General features: G+C 39.3%; 1 long non-coding RNA gene across 1 annotated transcript in view; it reads left to right on the top strand.

Annotated features, from left to right (window-relative positions):
* LOC145526617 (uncharacterized) overlaps positions 1-24,939 on the top strand; it is a 120,929-nt gene that overhangs the window by 21,729 nt on the left and 74,261 nt on the right. The gene's annotated exons all lie outside the window — the stretch shown is intronic.

Here is a 24,939-nt window from a genome sequence, read left to right as displayed (position 1 = left end):
TAAAAAAGATGTTAAGTAAAATTTGAAATTACCCACATTTCCCTTGGACACACAGCTGAGTGGTGAGAATGGGATTCACATAACATTGTGTTGAGTTTCAAAGCCTGCGATCTTGGCACAGTACTTGGTGGAATTTAAAAGATAGAGAGATTACTATTGTCTGGAGGTGACTAAAATTATTTCACGAAAGACGTGAAATTACTGTCATCCTTTGAATGAAGAGCAGCTTTTTGACAGGCAGAGTGGATGGAATTTCAGGTACAGGGACTATAATGACAACTTACTATACAGTGTTTGGAATGCATTGAGAAATGGTGCCCAGTGCAATAAATCTAGGGGCAGTGAAGTGAGATAAGACTTGTGTGCTATATATATATGGTAGAAAATCTTTGTAATCATGTTTTAAAAAATTTTGTGCATGAAAGTGAAAGTATTAGTCACTTGGTTGTGTTCCACTCTCTGCGACCCCATGGACTGTAGCCTGCCAGGCTCCTCTGTCCATGGAATTCTCCAGGCAAGAATGTTGGAGTGGGATGCCATTCCCTTCTCCAGAGGATCTTCCTGACCCAGGGATCGAACCTGGGTCTCCTGCATCGCAGACGGATTCTTTGCCACTGAGCCAGCAAGAAGTATTCCAGGTTTGTGCATGATGGGAAGTCAATTAAAGTTTTAGTAATAAGTGACATGATGATATGAGGATTACTTTAAAATTTTGAAAGAGGTTATTGGAGATTTTGTTTTTCCTGGCATTAAATAGAAAAATGTTAAAGAAAAACTCCACTTTGAAGATACTGAAGGTAAGGTCTTATTGAAGATTCGCTCAGATACTCAGAGAGCTTCACTTCAAAGTAAAACAACTTGGAGTTACTGGGGTAGTCTCCCTCAGAGAACTGAGATGAAGGCACCCTTGCAGCATCTGAAAGGACCTTTGCATGCATAGCTCTAGATTTTAAAATGTGTGTCACTTGTACTTGTTTTAGAGTGCCTCAGTGCAGATGTAGTCAGGAAATCAGCAAGGGAAGGAGGTCAAGGTTTTGGGTTTATAAGGTGGCAGCTGCTAAATCCACACTGATCTCATGATCTGGGAGAAACATATAACCTGAAAGATATCTGAGCATAAGATCATTCATTGAGCAGGCAGATCGTTTAGCTGTATTGGCTCTTTGGGCTCACATTAGTGTCTTTGGGCAATGGCGGGAGCACGACTACCATAGCAGGCTAGGTAGTGAACTGCTATGTGTGTTGCTAGCATTCACTCCCTGCTCTCAGCTGAACATTTTCCTCTTCTCTCTACTTACTACTGGAGATTGCCCCAGCAATCAGAAACTGCTGCAAGCCTGGAGTAGTATCACTGCAGTCTAGTGTATGGAGTTGTCCATTAAGCAGCTCCTCCTTACTGCTGTGACTGTGTGGTGTTCTTAGAACCAAGCCCTTTGAGAATCACCTTTGGTACTGTGTGTCTATGGAATTAGAGGGAATGTGTGCAAGTAGTAATAGCAGCCCACTTGTTGTTCAAAAATACCAACCAAATGGGGATGATTTCATGTAATTTTTATTTTCTTCTGGAGCAGGAAGACCTCTGCTCTTAGTTCCTCCTGCTCTAAAAGCATAAGTAAAATTGGTGTTTATTTTCTGTTAAATAATTGGGTAAGAAGTTAGAGGTTCATGAGTAGAGATCAGAAGAAAGTGGAGGTAAAGGTAGATTTGGATCACCCATATCAAGCTGCCACATAAAAGCTGATAAATTTGCATGGCACATAGACTACAGTGTGAGTGGGCCATGAGTCCTGCGTTGCACCAACTGACCAAACACATGTAGGGAATGTATGCCATAACAGGCATGTTCTATTCAGGGACATTTACCAAGAGAGAATATATGGGGAAAACATTTTGAGAAATGATCAAATTTAGAGGATAAAAGGAGAAGGAAGATAAGCCAACAAGGGAAAGAGGGAGGAGAAGTCAGAGAAACACAACTGGTCCAGAAGAGTGCAGTTGCCATAGTCCATGTCTGTCCCTCTACATGATGTCCAAAGGTTTCAAAGTGAAGGCAGTTTGTTGCCTTCTATTCCTGATGTAAACTTAGTCTCTCTCTCTGTCTCTTGTTCTCTCTGTGTGTCTCTGTGTCTTTCACTTACGTGTACATTCACTTTTGTCACTATCTCTTTCAGTTTTATTGTCAGTTCAGATAAGTTTATCGTAGTCAAATCATCTTTGACAAATCACTATGTACCCACAGAAATGGTTGCTCCCACTTAAACTGATAGTAGGAAACTTCATTCCCGTTCCCTATCTGCACAAAATATTGATTATAAATCCTGATCCTCCACTGAGGAATTACATTGAACCTTTGAAATTTTATGAAGAGACTATTTTGTAGTCATTCAACAGCCATATCTACTTACATTATCTCTGTAAAGGATGATAGATATTTAAAAAGGGCTTCCCTGTTGGCTCAGATAGTAAAGAATCTGCCTGTAATGTAGGAGACCTAGGTTCGATCCCTGGGTCAGGAAGATCCTCTGGAAAGGGGAATGGCAACTCCAGTATTCTTGCCTGGAAAATCCCATGAACAGAGGAGCCTGGTGGGCTACAGTCCATGGGGTCGCAAAGAGTTGGACATGACTCGATGACTAATACACACATCCTTATTTTAAAGTTTAAAACTATCCTATTAGCAGCCAGCGATCATAATTTGATTCACTCTGTTGAGGTCTTTGGTCCAAAAGTTGTATTTCAAAAACTGTGTCCTTAGGGACATTTTCTTTCCAAAGGAATGAAATAATTAGTTCCTAAGAAATGACACAGCCACACATTGTCAATATAATTAAGAGTGCTGCTGCCAAATTCAGACAAGCCTGCATTTCTGTCATCGTGCCTGATGCCAGAGCCAACATATTTTTTGCTTATTATTTTATAATTACCATTTAGAGAAGCTCAAGGAAGTTTCTTGAACCCCAGGAAAACCATAAAATAAGACTGCCTACCATTCTGGCAATGCCCCCAATATTAAAGCATAGTTATTTACTTCACTCCTACCACTTGTTTTTTGTAGCAATGTACAATTACACATGAATTAATTTGTTTTCTAAAAAGAAAAAAAAAATCAGAAGAGTGCTTTCTGTGGTTTGGACCTATAATCAGTAGTGAAGTATAATAATGTGGATTATCGACAGTGAAAACCATATTTGACTGGCATCATCTGTTAGTAGGCTAAGCCCTATGCATGTGGTGAATAGATTTGTCTTTTTATCCTTGGCTCCCCTTCAACCACCTCTACTTATCTGTGTTATGGAGTAGAATATGCCTCTCTTCTGGTATCAGACTTGACTGTCATGGTGACTGGATGGATTGGGTGATATGGACAAGCATCATGATCCCAATTCCTGAACAGCAATGATTGTGATGGGAGCTTGACTGAAGTATGTAGGATTGCCCGATAAAATACAGGATTCCCACTTAAATGTGAATTTAGGTAAACAATGATGAGGGGTCTAGGTTATTGCATCTTTTTACATCTGTAGAAATTTTGTCAGATGTTGAGTGGGATGTATTCATGCTCAAGTAATAATCATTGTTTATCTGAAGTCAGCTTTAACTGGGTGCCCCATATTTTCGTTTGCCAAACCTGACAACCCTAAAAGTAGGATCAGAGCCCTCTCTCTCTCTCTCTCTTTTTTTAAATGGATGCTGAGAGAGAGAATTTTTTTGTTATTGTTGGGGAGATGGAAGAGGATTAAAGACAAATCTACATGATAGCTACTTTCCCTAATGGGTAAGAGGGAAGAATTTAGAAAGGTAAACCAAGAGGAGAACAAGATGGCGGAGGAGTAGGTGGACGTGGAGTACATCTCTCTCCATGGATACATTAGGAATATACCTTCAGACACAGAAGTGCATGCAAAACAACAGAACTGAAAGGGGACAGGAGTACCTGACCAGTGGAAAAGAATATATAGAACCACGCAAAACTTGGTAGGAGGAAGAAAAAGGGGGGAAGAACAGGAGTGTTAGTAGGACTGGACCTGCCCTCAGCGGGTGGGGGAGATGAAGCAAGGGTCCGATCCCCACAGTGGGCCAATTGTCTGAGTCAGAGGAGAAACATTTAAAGCTGAGAGTGAAACAGCTGATCTGTGGTAGCCTAAATGGAATGAGAATCAGACAGTCCTTGCTGCAGCCATACATACCTGGGACAGGAACGCTGGTCTCTTGGAAGGCGCAGTAGCTGGGAGCTGGAGTTTAGGGATTATGGAGCAATCCCAGAGCGAGGGCTGCTGTTGTCCATGGAAAAATGGCTTGAGGGGATGTGAAGGAGGAGATCCTGGTGAGAAATGCCTGTGGAGGAAAGCCAAGCAGCCATGGAAGCAGGGTGATACTGCTGAGTCACGCATAGGGGGTGGAGCCATCACCATAACCCCTCTCACCCCACAGGCCAGCACTGGCAGCTGAACAATAGAGGCTGGCCCGTCAAACGCCTGACGCACTGAACTACAGAGTAGGACCCCACCCAGGGTGCCCCTTTAAGGGCCTGATATGCCAGCTACAGAGTAGGACCCCAGCCAGGGGGACCCCTCTATGTGCCTGATGCGCTGAACAACAGAGAAGGACCTCAGGCAAGGGAGCCCTCTAAGTGCCTGATGGATAGAGCTATGGAGAAAGACTAGCCAAAGAGCCCTCTGATCTCCAACTACAAGAGGCTCGAAAAAAGACTCTGATAGGGCCATAACTCCTGTGGCGGAGGCAGTCCACGTCCCTGCACAGTTGGCGCCACCAGGGTCCCTGCAAGCCAAGCAGCTGTGCCACCTTCACGCTCAACTCTCACTGAGGCAGAGCTGCCACAGGCAAAAAAAAGTCTTGTGTCTATGCACGCAGGGTTGCTTTGGTCGTGTCCAACTCTTTGCGACCCTGTAGATTGTGGCCTGCCAGGCTTCTCTGTCAGAGAGGGGCTTCTCCAGGCAAGAATACTGGAGCATATTGGCCAATATTGGTTGTCATACCCTTCTAGAGCACTATACTTCCTGCTGCCCTAGTGGCCAACCCCCTTGAGTATCTGGTGCTGCCAGAACCAAGCAGCTGCTCCACCTCCACACCTGACCCTCACAGGGGCAAACCCAAGCCCTCCAGGGCAGCCTCAGGAGCTAAACCCCAGTGGACGACCCACATGTAGAGGTGGAAGTAAAACCACAATTGAAACCACTGCCAGGGGCAGTGTGGCTAAGGAAGAAGACCCAAAACCTTCCCACCAGCTGTACAAGCTGCAGGTTAAACCAACACAATCAACTAAGCAGACTCTGTGTTGATGGAATATATAAAAGGACATTTAGAGCTCCCACAAAAGAAAACACACTAGCTCTGCTAGCTGTGGACTTTGGAGGCAAGAACACACAGGAGTAGGACCAGATTCGAATCTGAGCTGCGCCTAAAGCAGGTCCAGAGATCATCACAGTGTTGGAGGGCATCCTAGGGAGATAAGGTGGACTGTGACTCCCAACAAGGGAAAGGACTCTGACAGCAGTGACTCAAGAGAAACATTTGTTATTCTTATTTTTTGATTTGTTCTGTAGATTCTTTTGGATTTTTTTCTCTTTTTCTTTTTCCTTTTTTCCGCTTCTGTTGTAGTTGTCGATTTTATTGGCACTAAGAAATCCAATTAAGCTTTTGAGCTTTTTTTTTTCCCCTCAGTCACATATTTTATTGCTGTCATAAACCTCTGAGTCTACTTTGAGCTGTTGCAGTTCTGTAGAGTTTTCCTCCTTTTTTTTTTTTTCCTTTTTTCTTTTTTTAAATTTTAGCTTTTAAACCTATGATTTTTTTCTACATTTATTCCATTGTTTGCTTTTCCTACTGTTCTTTTCCTCTTGCAGTTAATCTTTAACATATATAAATCTTTATCTATCTCTATTTAACTTTGCATATCTGTTTTTTCTTTCTTTTCTTTCTCTCCTTTCCTCTCAACGTATTTGTTAGTTTTATTTTCATTGCTTTATTCCCTAATTGGCACCTTGCTTTAGTTTTGTTTTCCAGTTTGTGGTTTAATTAGTTTTGTTCTGGTAGATATAATTTTTGATTTCCTTTGCTGGGTCAATCTATTGTACTTTATTTTTGTTGGACTGTTTTGATTTGCTTATGGGTGTATATGTATATGTGTATATTCCATTATATTAATTATTATTTGCCTGATTTTGTAACTGCCATTTGTCTGGGATTCATCTTTGGTTTCTCGTTTTTGGGTATTTGTTTTAATCTCACTTAATGCCATAACAAACCACTTGTAGAATCTTTGTTCCTGACCAGAGATCAAGCTCTCAGCCTTTGGAGTAGGAGCAATGAATCCAAGACCCTAGACTACCAGGGAACTAACCCTAGGGAGTATCAAATAGTGAGAACTCACATAAATAAAACCACTTGAATACAAGACCCTGAATCACCCAACCACCAGTAGCACCCTGTGCAGGATGCCTCATCTAAACAACAAATAAAACAAAAATACAAACCCAGTCATCAGCAGACAGGATGATCTCCTCACTCAGCCTTGCCCATCAGAGGAAAAACAAACAAACAAAAACTCAGCACAAATCTCACCCTATATGAAGCTCCCACAAACCACTGGACCAATCTTAGGAGGGCAGAAGTCAAAAGGAAGAAAGAATTCAACCTTCTTCAAGGAAAGAATTCAACTTTCCTTGAAGCCTGGGAAAGGAGACCTCAAACATGATAATTAAAAAAAAAAATAATGAAAAGGCAGAGAAATACTGCACAAATGAAGGAACAAACTAGAAACACAGAAGTCCAAATAAATGAAGAGGAAATAGGCAAACTACCTGAAAAAGAATTCAGAATAGTGATAGTAAAGATGATCAAAAACTTTGAAAACAAAATGGAGAAAATGCAAGAATCTATTAACAAAGACCTAAAAGAATTAAAGAATAAACATACAGAGACAAACAACACAATTACTGAAATTGAAAACACTCTAGAAGGAATCAATAGCAGAATATCTGAAACAGAAGAACAAATCAGTGAGCTGGAAGATAAAATGGTGAAAATAACTTCTGAAGAGCAGAATAAAGTAAAAAGAATGAAAAGAGCTGGGGACAGTCTCAGAGACCTCTGGGGCTATATCAAATGCACCAGCATTCGAATTACAGGGTTCCCAGAAGAAGAAGAGAAAAAGAAAGGGTATGAGAAAATTTTTGAACAGATTATACTTGAATATTTCTCCAACATGGAAAAGGAAATAGTCAATCAAGTCCAAGAGGCAGAAAGAGTCCCACACAGAATAAACCCAAGGAGAAACATGCCAAGACACATATTGATGAAACTAACAAAGACTAGACACAAAAAAAGAATATTAAAAGCAGCAAGGGAGAAGCAACAAGTAATATACCAGGGAAACCTCATACACTTAACAGCTGATCTTTCAGCAGAAACTCTGCAGGTCAGAAGGGAATGGCAGGATATATTTAAAGTACTGGAAGGGAAAAATCTACAACCAAGATTACTGTACCTGGCAAGGATCTCTTTCAATATTGATGGAGAAATAAAAAGCTTTTCAGACAAGCAAAAGTTAAGAGAATTCAGTACCACCAAACCAGCTTTACAACAAATGTTAAAGGGACTTATATAGTTAAGAAATACAAGAGAAGAAAAAAGATCTACAAAATCAATCCCAAACAATTAGAAAATGGCAATAGGAACATATATATCAATAATTACTTTAAATGTAAATGGAATAAATGCTCCAACCAAAAGACACAAACTGGCTGAATGGATACAAAAACAAGACCCATGTATATGCGGTATACAAGAATCCCACTTCAGACCTAAGATGCATATAGAATGAAAGTGAGAGGATGGAAAAATATATTCCATGCAAATGGGAAGCAAAAGAAAGCTGGAGTAGCAATCCTTGTATCAGACAAAATAGATCTTAAAATAAAGATTACAAGAGATAAGGATCTTGTAATGATTAAGGGATCAATCCAAGGGGAAAACATAACACTTGTAAATATCTATGCAGACAACATTGGAGCACCTCAACACATAAGACAAACAATAATAGACATAAAAGGAGAAATTGACAGTGACACAAAAATAGTAGGAGATTTAACACCCCACTCACACCAATGGACAGATCATCAAAACAGAAAATTAATAAGGAAACACAGGCCTAAATGATACATTAGATGAGATGGATCATGTTGATATCTTCAGGACATTCCATCCAAATGCAGAAGAATACACCTGCTTTTCAAGTGTACATGATACATTCTTCAGGATAGATCACATCTTGGGTCACAAATCAAACCTCAGTAAATTTAAGAAAATTCCAGGGGAAGCAAGCCAGGGATAAAGTTTATGCCCAGAACTCTTGCCATTCAGCACAACTCAGATACTAGAAATAGGCCATTGATTTGTCTCTAAATTTCCTATTAACAGCATCCCAACCAAAGATTCACAAAGATCACAAGCCTAATCCACACTGATGACCCCAAAGCTCTAAGGAAAAAAACATGGACCAATAAACACATCCTGATATATTTTCAGAGCAGGGCTTGCCAGTGGGCCACAGGCCAATGAGATAATCCTATGATTTCAGTAAATCAATTCCAAGGGAGGGAATATAAAAACACACACACACACAAAAAGGAAATTGAAATCATATCAAGCATCTGCTCCGACCACAATGCTATGAGACTAGATATCAGTTACAAGAGCAAAACTGTAACAAACACAAACACATGGAGATTAAACCACACGTTTATAAATAACCAACAGGTTACTGAAGAAATCAAAAGGGAAATCAAAAAATTTCTAGAATCAAATGACAATGAAAACATGACAATTCAAAACCTATGGGATGCAGTAAAAGCAATTCTAAGACGGAAGTTTATAGCATACAATCCTACCTCAAGAAACAAGAAAAACAGTATAGACTAACTTTACACCTAAAACAACTGGAAAAAGAAGAACAAAAAAATGCCAAAATTAGTAGAAGGAAAGAAATCACAAAGATCCGAGCATAAATAAATGAAAAAGAAATGAAAGAAACAATAGTAAAGATTAATAAAACTAAAAGCTGTTTCTTTAAGAAGATAAACAAAATTGACAAACTTTTAGCCAGACTCATCAAGAAAAAAAGAGAAGAGTCAAATCAACAAAATTAGAAATGAAAAAGGAGCGGTTACAACAGAATGCAGAAATACAAAGAATTATACCAGACCATTGTGAACAACTATACAGCCTCTTCAATAAATGATGCTGGGAAAACTGGACAGCTACATGTAAAGAATGAATTTAGAACACTTCCTAACACCATGCTGCTGCTGCTGCTAAGTCGCTTCAGTACACAAAGATAAACTCAAAATGGATTAAAGACCTAAATGTGAGACCAGAAACTATAAAACTCTTAGGGAAAACATAGGCAGAACACTCGATGATATAACAAAGCAAAATCCTCTATGACCCACCTCCTAGAGAAGTGGAAATAAAAACAAAAGTAAACAAATGTGATCTGATTAAACTTAAAAGCTTTTGCACAGCAAAGGAAACTATAAGCAATGTGAAAAGACAACCCTGAGAAATGGAGAAAATAATAGCAAATGAAACAACCAACAGAGGATTAATTTCCAAAACATGCAAGTAGCTCATCATACAAGTCACTATCAGAAAAACAAACCCGATCAAAAAGTGGGGAAAAGACCTAAACAGACATTTCTCCAAAGAAGACATACAGATGGCTAACAAACACATGAAAAGATGCTCAATGTTGCTCATTATTAGAGAAATGTAAATCAAAACTACATTGAGATATCACCTCACACCAGTTAGAATGGCCCTTATCAAAAAGTCTACAAACAATGAATGCTGGAGAGGGTGTGGAGAAGAGGGAACGCTTTTGCACTGTTGTTGGGAATGTAAATTGATACGGCCACTATGGAAGATGGTATGGAGATTCCTTAAAAAAAACTAGGAATAAAACCACCATATGACCCAGCAATCCCACTCCTAAGCATATACCCTGAGGAAACCAAAATTGAAAGAGATACATGTAGCCCATTGTTCACTGCAGCACTATTTACAGTAGCTAGAACATGGAATTTTCCAGTAGTCATGTATGGATGTGAGAGTTGGACTAGAAAGAAAGCTGAGCATGGAAGAATTGATGCTTTTGAACTGTGGTGTTGGAGAAGACTCTTGAGAGTCCCTTGGACTGCAAGGAGATCCAACCAGTCTATCCTAAAGGAGATCAATCCTGGGTGTTCATTGGAAGGACTGATGTTGAAGCTGAAACTCCAATACTTTGGCCACCTGATGCGAAGAGCTGACTCATTTGAAAAGACCCTGATTCTGGGAAAGATTGAGGGCAGGAGGAGAAGGGGACGACAGAGGATGAGATGGTTGGGTGGCATCACCGACTCAATGGACATGAGTTTGGGTAAATTCCAGGAGTTGGTGATGGACAGGGAGGCCTGGCATACTGCGGTTCATGGGGTCGCAAAGAGTCGGACATGACTGAGCGACTGAACTGAACTAAACTGGGGACATGGAAGCAACCTAGATATCCATCGACAGATGAATGGATAAAGAAGTGTGGTACATATACACAATGGAATACTACTCAGCCCTAAAAAGGAACACCTTTGAGTCAATTCTAATGAGGTGGATGAACCTAGAACCTATTATACAGAGTGAAGTGAGTCAGAAAGAGAAAGATAAATATTATATTGTAACATGTATATACAGAATCTAGAAAAATGGTACTGAAGAATTTATTTACAGCGCAACAACAGAGAAACAGATATAGCGAATAGACTTATCGACATGGGGAGAGGGGAGGAAAGGGTGAGATGTATGGAAAGAGTAACATGGAAACTTACATTACCCTATGTAAAATAGATAGCCAACAGGAATTTGTTGTATGGCTCAGGAAACTCAAACAGGGTCTCTGTATCAACCTAGAGGGATGGGGTGGGGAGGGAGATGGGAAGGAGTTTCAAAAGGGAGGGGTTTCATGCATACTTATGGCTGATTCATGTTGAGGTTTGACAGAAAACAGCAAAATTCTATAAATCAATTATCCTTCAATAAAAAAATAAATAAATTTTAAAAAAGTAAAACAATGAGAAATCAGAGCCAAGAGGGAAAATATAGTTTGAAATAGGCAAACAATCCTTACAGTAAAAACTCGTCTTCCTAAGTGGCAGCACTCTCTACGGATGGAGAATGGAAGGGGCAGAGTACAATGTGACATCCTGTACATATGACACCCTCACTTCTCTGAAGACCTGGAGATTTGCACTCCTGACAAAATGATCCCTGGCTCCTCGGTTTCACAAACACACATTACCCTCTCCCTTTCTTTAAATGGCATTATCCATTGTTCCCTTTGATAACTGGAAATGTAGATCCTTTATTCAGAAACAGCTAGTTGAGACAATGGGAGAATGTCTCCAAGTACATCAATCTGACCCTGGGAAAACTGATAATAACAGAATGTTGCTTCTCTCGGGATGGGAGCTGGGGAAGGGAAATCCAAGAATTGAGTTGAGTATAAGGTTGGTGCAAAAGTTATTGTGGTTTTTACATGGTTGAACTTTGCTATTTGATATTGGAATACATTCTTAAATAAATGTGGCTATGTTATACATTAAAAAAAAGAAAGGTAAATCAAGCAGAGGGAAGCAGTATTTGAGTGGCAGAAGAGATGATGGCCTCTGAGTTCCAGCGTCCATCTACCTGCCCTGGGTCTAAAGCTTTCCTTTATGCTGTGCTCTGTCCCCAGCATCCTTTCCAGGTTTGTGAGCTAATAAATTACTTCTTTTGCACGAGCAGGTGTGAGTTGGGTGCTGTCACTCTTAGCCTCTGTGTTTTCCATACTTTTTTAGAGTATGTGGCACACACACTAACCCCTTGTCTTCACTGACTTTTTTAGAGAATGTACCTCTGTGCTGTTATCATATTTGCTGGTGGGCAATCGGTCACCTGTCATCTCAGCACCACAAAGACCTTCACTGGAAGAGTCGTTTGTGAATAAGAGAAGATACTAGAAAAAGTAACTTTCTTTTACTTCCTGCATGGAGAAGCAATGGTCTCTGTAAGGAAAATAGTTTTTATTTAGGAAATCAAAGGAGTCCAAATTTACCAAAGTATGACCACTGGAAGACAAAAACTTTCAGAGGCATAAGAACATGAAACTATGCACCTTGTTTCATGCGTATATCAAGTAATTTTAAAAATCAAAGATGAACTAAAACTATCCCCTAGTCAAGAAAGAAATCTTAAAAGAAACCTTAAGGAAGATGAGTAAAAAAGTGACGGTGAATGAGAAAACGTCAAGGAAATAACGTACACTTTCTTGTAGGTTTTGAGCCCTTTTTGGATTAACTGTTAAGCTGAGTCCCCCATGAGTAAGTGGGTGTACATAGTAAGGGTCTAGCACGGTCTACCACCAGTAGTTTCAGCTTCTTGGAACATTAGTCATAAAGATGTGAAAGACAAGTGTCTTAATCTGACCATGGGTCATCCATAAAACTCACTTTAAAAACTTTACCATCCCCTCCTGGAGAAAATAGGAGACACAACAGCATAAATTAATAGGTAAGGCTATGGCCAAATACCAAGAAGCCTGAGATTTAACAGTTACCTCATTAGGCAGGTTTAGAGTAGGTGACAAAGGCACAGATCAGGAGCTGAGTCTCAGGTAAGACTGAACAGATTCAAGAAATCAACCCTGCTGGGTCAGAAACTTTTATCATGTTAAATAAATAACTGCCCTTGACAGCTAATATAGAGACCAGAACCTGCTACTCAGGGTCCTGACAAAAAGAATAAGAATAAGGTGATTACAACCAGATTGATCTCTAGAGTTTACCCTCAGCAGAATCTAACATAAACCTACGTCTTTTGTTTACCTTTTCTATCCACTTTGTTAGGTAAGAACACTGTAGTCACAGTGGAGTCAGGTAGAGGAGACATAAGGTGAGGAAGAGGTGAAGGAAACACGGAGATAAGGGTAAACGATATTTGTTGAATGCTTTCCAGGAGGGTTCTGACTCAATGGACATGAGTTTGAGCAAACTCCAGCAGGTAGTGAAGGACCAGAAACCCTGGTGTGCTGCAGTCCATGGAGTTGCAGAGTTGGACATGACTTGGCAACTGAACAACAACAATGAATAATAATACATAATATGTGTTACCTTTTCTTTAAAAACAATGTTATAAAGTTAAAAACAATATATCCAAAATCTTCACAAGATTCTTCACAAAAATATATGAAGGAAGGTACATTTCTTGAAATGGGGCCCAAGATTGAGTGACCTGCTAAAGTTACCTGAATAATACAAAGCACAGCCTGGATCCCAACCCCGACTATCTTGAGTGATCTTTTATGGGAGTTTTTCATTGTTGTGCCACTTAATTTTGACATCTCATTCATATGGAGACAAGTGATGTGCCCATATATTTACTACCGTATGTCTGGTCCTCTCTTTAAAATAAAGAGTAGCAAGGAGATGGGAAAAGGGAGTATCCAGAATGCTCATATCAAAGTAGGCAGATTATACAGATGACTGGAAAAGACACTGAGACCTTAGAAATGGCATTTTAGATGTTACCAAACAAGACCACTTAAAGTGAGTTTTCAGAGAGTTACAGAACCAAAGAAAACATTTAGAAAGCCACAAAATTATAAACACTCCAGTAATAGCTAAGACAAATGAGATTGTTCTCGGCAATGACTATGAACTGTATCTGATGGGAGAGAAAAATAAAATACATGAGGTTGTCAATAAATTCTACAGATGCATCTCTTAATATGGAAGGCAGTTATAAACCAGGTGACTCTCCTTAATTTCCATCATTTTAGTTCTATAAAATATTGTATACTTACTTACATTCTCTGCTGCATGTATGCTTAGATGCAATTAATGGTTAAAATCTTGAAAATACGAAGATTGTAACTTGTAAAAGTGATCACTCACAGTTGGCACGCATATACTTTTGTAAACAGAACAGGAACACATTTGTTAGAAATTAGTTTTAATTAGGATTGTGTAAAGGAACTCTGTAGGGTCACATTATTTTACATATGAGGAAAATACTATTCTAGCTGTGGCTTTAGTGCTATGTTCTTCTGTGGTCTAGTTGCCAGTGATTCTGGCCCATGAGACAGTTATAGAACTCTGTTGGTACTCGTCTTCCTTCTTTCCTTTTTCTGTTTGAAAGATTAAAAAAAAAAATGTTTTGTTGGAATTAGGAAGGAAAGGCCAAGAGAATTTTTAACCTAATTTTGACATTGCTGAGCTACTGAGTTAAGACAAGTAACTTCTTACTTTTCATATTTTGTATAATGTGGTAAAACACCTTTTATTGTTTAAATTACTCCTAGTCAGATGTTCTATCACTTGCAGTCATAAGCACTCCATACCAAATCCTGAATTCCTATCTGTTTTGTTTTCTGTCTTTCAGCTTACTAGTAGTCTGTTGTGGAGATTTGTTTTTTAGAGTTTTTCAGCAGCTTGGCCTTTGAATTCTTTACCTATGTGAAAGGAGTCTTGATGGGAGACAGAGCCAAATTTAAACTGCAGAAACTAAAAACACCAGATGCTTCTCAGCTTTTTTGAAGCAAGGGCTTTGGCAAATAAGGATTTCTCAACTGGATGTACCTGTACTGGGTTTTGAGTATAGACCTAGTGACACAAAGAAACACGCAAAGTGGGTAATTCCCTTATAAAGGAAGTGGTTTTAGCAAAATTATATTCCTGGCATATCAGTGGCAACAGTGACAATTCTAGTCCTCTGGAAACCAAAGCCATATCTTTATCAGCACCCCATGCATTGAAAGATGAAGTCTTAACCACTGGACTCCCAGGAAAGTCCCTTTGCCCATGTTTCCAAAATTTTAAAAATCATGAAATGTACGTCTTCAAGTGTCTGTATAAAAACTATTGCTAATGTTTCAGGCTAACTTTTTAATGTTAACTTAAATTTTTTAATCTATTTTTAAAATTTATACCCTCATTCAAGTAGGGCTCCAGGCTCTGTAACTTTTTTGTCTTAAGAATAATTTGGGTATGAAAAAACAGAAGTTTTATTTTCACCCAGATTTTTATTTTCTGACAGTCTAGTTCTGTGGTGAGATTATGCTAGGTGCTCTTGAGGGAGAGGAGAGTTAATGCCTCATGAAAGAGATGAAAGGGAAATGAATAATTTTCCTCCTATTGAAATGAATATCCTATAGCTTAGAATGTAAGGCAGGGGGATTATTAGAAGGGTACCTCAAGGGTCACAGGAGAGATCCTCCTCACAGTCAGTGCTGTGGATAGAGACACTAGACCTCAGAAAGGAATGCCATACAGATCCCAGGCTTGCAAAGATTCCTAATCCCCGTTGTGGTACACAGAAGCAGCAGTCTAGAAGAAGGCTGGACCTAGAGGGACCATGTCGAATATGTCTAGGTAGTAACCACTGGGTGGATTACCAGTGACCAGGGAGGTCATTTCTTGCCATTGTGCTACCCAAGTCCCTCACATGTCATCCCAATGTTGGGAGGATCCTCAGGAATGCTACGATTTATACTGTCTTGGCAAAGGGTGGGCAAGACATCGACATTAGGTACATTTATAAGAAATAAACAAATAGCACTGTTGTGTTACTTTGCTAGGGCTGCCATAACAAAGTACCACAGACTGGGTGGCTTAAATAACAGAAATGTATTTTATCACAGTTCTGGAGACTGGAAGTCTGAGATCAAGGAGACGGCAGGGCTGTTTTTTCCTGAGGCCTCTCTCCTTAGCTTGTAAATAACTGTCTTTTTCCAATGTCTTCACATGGTCTTCCCCCTGTGTGTGTTTGTGTCCTAAGCGCCTCTTCTTGCAAGGACACTCATCTTATTGGTTTAGCACTCATCCATATAACCTCATTTTACCTTAATTACCACTTTAAATGCCCCATCTCTAAATGCAGTCAAAATGTGAGATACTAGGAATTAAGATTTCAATATACAAATTTTGGCAGGGGGGTAAGGACACACAGTTCAAATCATAACAACTGTCTTTGCCCAAATGAGTGTGAAATTGTATGAAATAAATTTATCCATATGCTGACGTTACTAATAATGATAATGTTACTGCTGCTGCTGCTGCTAAATCACTGCAGTCATGTCCGACTCTGTGCGACCCCATAGACGGCAGACCACCAGGCTCCTCCGTCCCTGGGATTCTCCAGGCAAGAAGACTGGAGTGGGCTGCCATTTTCTTCTCCAATGCATGCATGCTAAGTCGCTTCAGTCGTGTCCGACTCTGTGCGACCCCATGGAAAGCAGCTCACCAGGCCCCTTCATCCACAGGATTCTCTAGGCAAGAATACTGGAGTGGGTTGCCAGTCCTTCTCCAGTCTGACTCTTTGGACCCCATGAACTGTAGCCCACCAGGCTCCTCTGGCCTTGCGATTTCCCAGGCAAGAATACTGGAGTGGGTTGCCATCTGTTTCCCTGATAATGTTACTAGTAATATAAATAATAATAGCAAACGTTCCCCATATAATTACTTAAATGGGATTACACAATTTCTAAACACTGTATGTGACAACATATTTAATCCCTACAGTAGACTAATGTAAGGGATATTATTGTTATTTCCATTTTATTAATGAGGAAGCTAAAGCATGAAACATTTTTATAACATAATCACTATGCTATGCTGCTTCTCAATAATAAAAATAATATAATAATTATTAAGCACTGAAATCATAGCATAATTGATCCTTCAGTTGGGCCAGGGCAAGGATTTATGTTTATGATATTCTTCCTCATTTTGTGGGCTTCCCTAGTGGCTCAGATGGTAAAGAATCTGTCTGCAAGGCAGGAGACCTGGGTTTTATCCCTATGTTGAGAAAATCCCTTGCAGAAGGGGACAGCTACCCACTCCAGCATTTTTGCCTGGAGAATTCCATGGACAGAGGAGCCTGGTGAGCTACAGTTCATGGGGTCACAAAGAGTTGGACACAACTGAGTGACCAACACTTTCACTTTCCCCATTTTGTCCTTGGTTCATGACAATGGCATGGATGTCTCTGTCTTGTCATTTAACACGAGTATCAGTCAAATATGCCAAAACTGGCTGGCTAGGAACAATAGGTATGGTGAAGCCCTTGGAATTATCTCCACTTTTATTTTAAAGTCTAGATATGTGGCTCTCTGTTGTCTGGTTCATAGATTAAATATAATGAAATACCATGAGTCTGTAGTCTTAGTTTTCATTTAATGGGCCTAGATTTGTTTCTGTAGTAAAACATATCCTCTGTCCTTGCTCAATAATGATGTGACCTTATTTCTTTTGAAGTCTTTTAAAGTCTGATTCCTTGGCTTTTGGATACCGTTTCCTTGCTCAGTTGGTTTGGATGTTTCTTATACTCTTTAGGTTTGAGTTGCTTTGTTGGGAATCCTGTGAAACAAAATCTACAAAAGATTTATTTAGGATTCATTTTTTCTGTAGTCACTACAGGACAAAGCTCCATCCTAGTCTTTGGCCCCTGAGGAGGAAGAGCTGGACTATGCCAGCTTATTTTAGAGCTTGGGACAAACCAAAGAACTGAGCATAATGGTGATGAACCTGAACGAGGCTGGTACTGAAAACCAAGTTTGGCTACTCTCTGATCAAAAAGCCAATACTCAAGAGACACGGATTGGTGGAAAGGAAAATGTTGCTTTATTCAGGAGACAGGCTATCTGGAAAGATGGTGGACAACATCCTAAGATCATCTCCAGTTTTAAAGGTTGTGAGAGGTAGGAGGCTGTAGGATGCATAAGCAGCTCATGCACAATTCTCAAACAAGTTGGCATCAAGGTCAAGTTGTGAGCATCACCATTTTCTGTTTTCAACCAGTTTGGAGTCACTGTGCTTGCCATTGACAGTTTTCATCTGGTGGGGGTCTGCTTCCTGTAAAAACAACTTAGGAATGTTTGTTAGACCTTTATCTGTATCTCTCAGAGAATAGGAGTTTGCTTCATGACTGGCTAGTAATCTAAATTATTGCCAGTTTCCTGGCCGGTGTCCTTGAGGTTGGTATCTGGAATTAAGCAAGGTTAGTTCTTTCTTAGTCAATTAATCATTGTCTAAAGTAGCTTTAAGGCATGTTTGGGTCAGCAGGAATGGAAAATACATGTTTCAAATTTTGTGCTTCTCAAATTGGAGCAGGTTTTTCTTTTACTTCAATGAGTCATTTTGACCAAAGACCTAACCAAAGATGGTCTTGTCATCTTAATGGGAGATCTCATCATCTGAAAAGTGAAAAAGCAATCAAAACATTCTTAATAGAGTTGGTTGTTATATGAAAACACTGTAAGGTATAAATAATAGGTAAATAATATTTATTTCCATTATTATTATTTTTTTATTATTCTACTTCTTTGGTGTAATCAAATGATTGCAGATGTAAGAGTCACTGCATAGAAACTGAGACCAAAAAAGGTAACTATTTATTTGGAAAAATGACACAAAAACATTTAACAAAAAAGCTTAGAGCAATTCCTCTCAATTCTGGCTGCACGATAGAAGTGCTGGGAGGCTTCTAAGTAATAATGTCTAGCTCTAGTAATGTCAATTAAATCAGCAGGCCTGGGAGTGAAGCTCAAGTATTAGTAGTTACTGAAAGTTTTTCAGTTGATACTAACATAAATTTAGGTCTGGAAATGAGTGAGCTTTAGGAACAGATATCAGGATTAGTGAACTACCAGATGCATAGCAGTAAAACAGGATTAGTCAACTACTTGATGTAAAGTTCCTGAATAGCAATCGGGTGGCTCAGTTGGTAAAGAATCTGCCTGCAGTGTGGGAGACCTGGGTTCAATCCCTGGGTTGGGAAGATCCTCTGGAGGAGGGAATGGCAACCCAGTATTTTTTCCTGGAGAATCCCCATGAACATAGGAGCCTGGTGGGCTGCTGTCCATGGGGTTGCAAAGAGTCAGGCATGATTGAGTGACTAAGCACAAATAAGAAGTTAATTCTCTCACTTAAAAGAAGTCTGGAAGTAAGCAGTCGAGAGCTAGTGTGGTGGTTCTATGGTATTAATATTCTCAGGCACCTAGGATCATATATCCCTTTATTAGCATATGGGTTCATTCATAAGGCCACCTCATGTCAAGATTTATTAATTTATCTAGCCAGTATTTATTGGCATCTACCCTGTGGCAGGAATTATTCTAGGATCTGGTTGCATTATACATAGTGTGGCTACAAAATATCTTGCCAAGTAGGTGACTTTTGAGTGTAAGACTAAAGAGCAAACATCAAGGAGTAAGTCATGTAGATATCTGAAGCAAAAGTGTTCCAAGCAGAGGAAAGAAGCATCAAAGTCCTTAAGGGAGGAATGAGTCTGATGTGTGTATTTGAGAAAAAACAAAGAAGTGAATGTGGCTGAATGAGTGGAGGGTTAAGCAGAATGTGAGAGAGATTGTGGATGGGTTGACATATTCAGTAAATTTTATAGGCTACTTTAAAGATTTTCAATGTAGGCTGAGGGCAGAAGGGGGGACATTAAGCAGAAAAGTGACATAATACAATTTATGCTTTTGTTTCATCAAGATCACATCTTCTTGCTGTGTTAGAGAACAGACTCACTAATTAACCATGTGGAAGCAGGGAGATCAGTCAGAATTTTGTAATTGACAGGATGAGAGATGATGGTGACTTAGACTAGGGTGGTAGTCATAAATTTGATAAGTAGATTGATTTCAGACTTAATGTGAAGGTAGAGTCAGCATCATTTATTAATATAGAGTGTGGCATGGAAGCAAAACACAGAAGTCAGTGTGGCTACAAAGATTTTGGTCTGTTAACTGGAAGAATTAAGTTGCTCTTTAGTAAGATGGGGAAGACTGAACAAGGAAAAGGTTTGGGTCAGAAACTTAGGAGTTTGGACATCTCAAGTTAAAATGCTGATTAGAAATTTGGTTCAGTTTGCTTCTCAGTTGCAATACATGTTCTTTGATGAACAAGAAAAATTATCTAAGCATTTCTCCTTTAAAGTAAGTGCATGTTAAACTTTCTTAGTAGAGGGTGCTGGGGTGACCTTGCAGGAGGAAGCTTTTCCTCTTGGCATTTCTGGTAGAATCTGGACACATTTCTGGTGGAGACTGGACACTGGGTGTGAGCACATCCAGTGGAGCTGTTTCAGCCCTGGGGCCAGGATCTGGCCCCTATGTGACATTGGAGCCAAATGTCTCCACTTCACATAGTTGTTCTGGGGTTTTATCTTGTTCCTTAATCTGAGACATATTCCTCTGCCATCTCATTTGGTCTAACTTTCTGTGATTGTTTTTTAAGTTCCACAGTTTGCAGGATTGTAGTTATTCTTGCTTCTGCAGTCAGCCCTCTGGTGGATGAGGCTATCTAAGAGGCTTGTGCAGGCTTCCTGGTGGGAGGGACTGGTTTCTGCCCACTAGTTGGTGGAGCTGGTCCTTGTCCCTCTGGTGAGAAGGGCCATGCTCAGGGAGACTTTAAGCAGCCCGTCTGCTGATGAGTGTGTTTCCGCTCTGTTGGTTTTTTTGGCCTGAGGTGTCCCAGCACTGGAGGCTTCAGGCTGTTGAGTGGGGCTAGGTCTTGGGGAGGAAATGGCAGCCTCCAGGAGGTCTCATGCCAATAAGTACTCATCAGAACTGCCACTGCCAGTGTCTTTGTCCCCAGAGCCATCCCCCTGCCTCTGCAGGAGACTCTCTAATACTAGCAGGTAGGCCTGGCCCATTCTACGGTCACTGCTTTTTTTCCTGGATGCTGGTGCGTGTGAGACCTTATGTATTTCCTCTAAGTGAAATTTCTGTTTCTTCCAGTCCTGTGGAAGTTCTGTGATCAAACCTCCTCCTGTGGCCAGACCCTCAGGCTGGGAAGCCCGATGTGGGGCTTGCGACTTTAGCTCCTGTGGGAGAACTTCTGTGGTATAGTTATTTTTCAGTTTGTGGATCACCTACCGGACAGGTATAGGATTTGATTTTATTGTGATTGTGTTCCTCCTACCATCTCATTGTGGCTTCTTTGTCTTTGTATGTAGGGGATCTTTTTTGGTAGGTGCCAGTGATTTTTTGTCGATGATTGTTCAGCAGTTGTGATTTTGATGTCTTTTATAAGAAGAGGTGAGCTCATGTACTTCCGTTCTTCCATCTTGCAATTTCCTCTCAATATCAAATAAACAACGTGATGGGAAGATAAGTTAGAAGACCTGAATAGCCATTTTTCCGAAGAAGACTACAAAGGTCCAACAGGCACATGAGAAGATGCTCAGTGTTACTAATCATCAGGGAAATGCAAATCAGAACCACAAAACGATAGAACTTCACCCTTGTCAGAATGGCTGTCATTGAAAAGTCTACAAATAGCAAATGTTGGTGAGGATGTGGAGATAAGGGAACCCTTGTATACTGTTGGTGGGAATGTAAGTTGGTGCAGTTACTACAGAAAACAGCATGGAGATTCCTCAACAAAACTAAAAATAGAACTACCATGTGATCCAACAATTCCACTCCTGGGCATATAGCCAATGAAATTGGAAACACTAATTTGAAAAGATAACATGCATCCCAGTGTTCGTAGGAGTACTACTTTTAATAGCCAAGATATAGAAGCAACATAAATGGCCATTAACAGATGAATGGATAGAGAAAATATGTTGTGTGCATGTGTGATGGAATATTCAGCCTTAAAAAAGAATGAAGTTTTGCCATTTGCAACAACATGGGTAGACCTGTAGGTATTATGCCTAGTGAAATAAGTCAGACAGAGAAAGACAAATACTCTATCCCTTACATGTGAAATCTTAAAAAAATAAAACAAAGAAATGAGTATAACATAACATTAATAGACTCACAGATATAGAGAACAAACTAGTGGTTATCAGTGGGGAGAAGGAAGAGAAAAGGGACTAGATAGGGGCATGGGATTAAGAGATACACACTACTATATATAATATAAGATGCAAAGACATATTGTATAGCACAGGGAATATAGCCTATGTTTTATAATAATTTAAATTGGATTATAACCTATAAAAATATAGAATCACTATGTTATATACCTGAAACTAATATAATATTGTAAATCAATTATATATTTTCAACCGAAAATATATAGGTAAATATTCTGTGACATTAAAAGCATGCCATAAAATTCAGAGACACCAAAATACTAGTATTCATTTTTTCAGATATCTAAAATATCCGAGGGATTAACATTTATTTGTTAAATATTTCAATTTTATTTGATTTTTAACAACAAATATCATGTAAGTAATATTTTTTTTTTAAATAAATGAAAGCATAAAAAGGAACTAGAAAGAAATTCTGGAGCTGAAAATTACAGTAAGTGAAATAAATATTTCAGTAGATGGATTTATAAGCAGATTTGACAGCCAGAAATATCATAGAACTTGATGATAGGATGGACAATTGAAATGAGAAAATGAGGTCTAAAGGGAAAAAAGATTGAAGAAAAATGAACAGAATCTGAAGGACCTTTGGTAGACCACCAAGCAGACCACAACATGTATGTTGTGGGAATCTCAGGAAGAGAAAGAGAATTGGGAAGAGAAAAATTGTCACCAACTCACTAAATGAAAGGTGTGAATATAAACATCCAGGGAATTCAGCAAATTCTTAGCAGGGTAGATTCGGAGACTTCTACTGAAACACATTATGATCAAACCAAAGAGGTAATCCTGAAAGCCACAGACTTGTTACATTCAAGTGGAATCCCCGATAAGATTATCAGTAGATTCTTACCAGAAACCTTGAAGATCAGATGGCAATGGACTGATATATTTAAATTGAAGAAGGATAAAAACTGTCAATCAAGGATCTAGCAAAACTCTCTCTTAAAAATGAGGGAAAAATTAAGACATTCCTAGATAAACAAAAGATCAGGGAATTATTACCACTAGACCTGCCCTGCAAGAAATGCTAAAGGGAGAGCTTCAGTTTGAAATGAAAGGACTCTAGACGGTGGTAACTCAAAGTTATATTAAAAAATATAAAGATCTTTGGTAAATGTATTCACATGGACAATTAAATATATAGTATCACTGTAATTTGATTTGTAACTATACTTTTTGTTTTCTATGTTATTTAAGAAACTAATGAATAAAAACTAATTATTAGCTTACATTTTTGAGCACACACAGTGTGTAAAGATGTAGTTTGTGTCATCAGTAACAGAAAGGGGGTAGGGATAGAGGTGTATTGGAGCAGTGTTTTTGTATATTATTGAATTTAAGCTGATATAAACTCAAATTAGAATGCTATAACTTTAGGATGTTGAATATAATCCTCATGATAACTATAAAGACAGAAAGTATGGTAATGGTTACCTCGGGCTGGGGTGAGTGGAAAGAGGAATTATTGTTTAATGGGTAGAGAGTTTCAGTTTTGCGAGTTGAAACAAGTTCTAGGGGTGGATGGGACTGATGATGGTTATACAAGAGTGTGCTTGAGTGCTAAGTCGCTTCAGTTGTGTCTTACTCTCTGTGACCCTATGGACTGTAGCCTCCCAGGCTCCCTCCTCTTTCCATAGGATTCTCCAGGCAAGAATACTGGAGTGGGTTGCCATTTCCTCCTCCAGGGGATCTTCCCAACCCAGGGATCAAACCCACATCTCTTATGTCTTCTGCATTGGCAGGTGGGTTCTTTACCACTAGTGCTACATAGGAAGCCCCGTTTAACAGTGTGAATTTACTTAATGCCATTGAACTGTGCTTTCAAAAATGGTTAAAATGGTAAATTTTATGTTATGTGTATTTTACCCACTTTAAAAAAACTAAAATAGAGTTGATAATCATGAATTTAAGATGAAAACATTCATTATAGTTTTGTGCCTTTTCTATACTCCAATGTATTTGTGTGGATGCAGGCACAAACTGAGTGATTTGAGTTTCTCAAGGTGGTAAGACAGTAAAATTATATGAGAAAGGGATCGAAGAGTTATGAGTATACAAAAGATGATGTTAATGACTGATTGTGGAGTGTAAGCTGATCACTAAAACTCTAGCCAGGCTGGTAACAGAAGGAAGTAGGAAATAACAAAGGGGTCCTGACCCAAATGAATCAACTTCCTTTAAACAATCTTCTTGGAAATCCCAAATACTTACATTTTAATGGCCAGATTTAGGCATGTGCTATACATAGCTATAAGAGATTCTGGATTTTTTAAATTATTATTCTGGAGAGCAGTGTGTCTGACTAAGGCCTCTACAGTTTACTAGGGAGGAAGGGAAGAGTGCATGTAAAAAGTCACTAGCCTCTTTTGTCACAGTATGAAATAGTGTCCTGCCTAATGAGTCTCTTTGGGAAAAAGGATTACAGAAGTTGATTTAGCTTGTGGGGAAAGGGATAGTCTCCTTTAATCAAAGTTAGGCGCAAGGCCATTTAGGCAAAAGATGTGAGTTATACAGCAGTATTTTTTTTGTTCATCCATTCATCATCTTCTCCCTCAGGCATATTTATCTTTCAAGTCATAAGTATCTTCATGTGCTTCTTATCTCTTTACTTACAGAAGTTTCTTTCAGGGAAAGATCTGATAAACTCAATTTCATTTTAGCTTAAATGACTGATAAAGTTTAGAGTCACTCATGTGAACAGTGATGAGTGAACATTTTTAAAGGGGATGATAGTCAATCGGTAAAGATAATAGTCAATCGGTAAAGGTAATAGTCAGTCGGTAAAGATAACCCTGTATTTAAGACATCAGAAGAGACACAGATAAATAGAACAGTATTATGGACTCCATGGGAGAGGGCGAGGGTGGGATGATATGGGAGAATGGCATGGAAGCATGTAAATTATCATATGTGAAACGAATCGCCAGTCCAGGTTCGATGCATGATACAGGGTGCTCAGGGCTGGTGCACCGGGATGACCCGGAGGGATGGGATGGGGAGGGAGGTGGGAGGGGAGTTCTG

Source organism: Giraffa tippelskirchi, chromosome 2 (genome assembly GCF_054371585.1).
Source record: "Giraffa tippelskirchi isolate mGirTip1 chromosome 2, T2T-mGirTip1v1.2.pri, whole genome shotgun sequence".
Lineage (NCBI taxonomy): Eukaryota > Metazoa > Chordata > Mammalia > Artiodactyla > Giraffidae > Giraffa > Giraffa tippelskirchi.
Note: the sequence above shows the minus strand (reverse complement) of the source record. Positions and strands in the feature narration are given on the sequence as shown.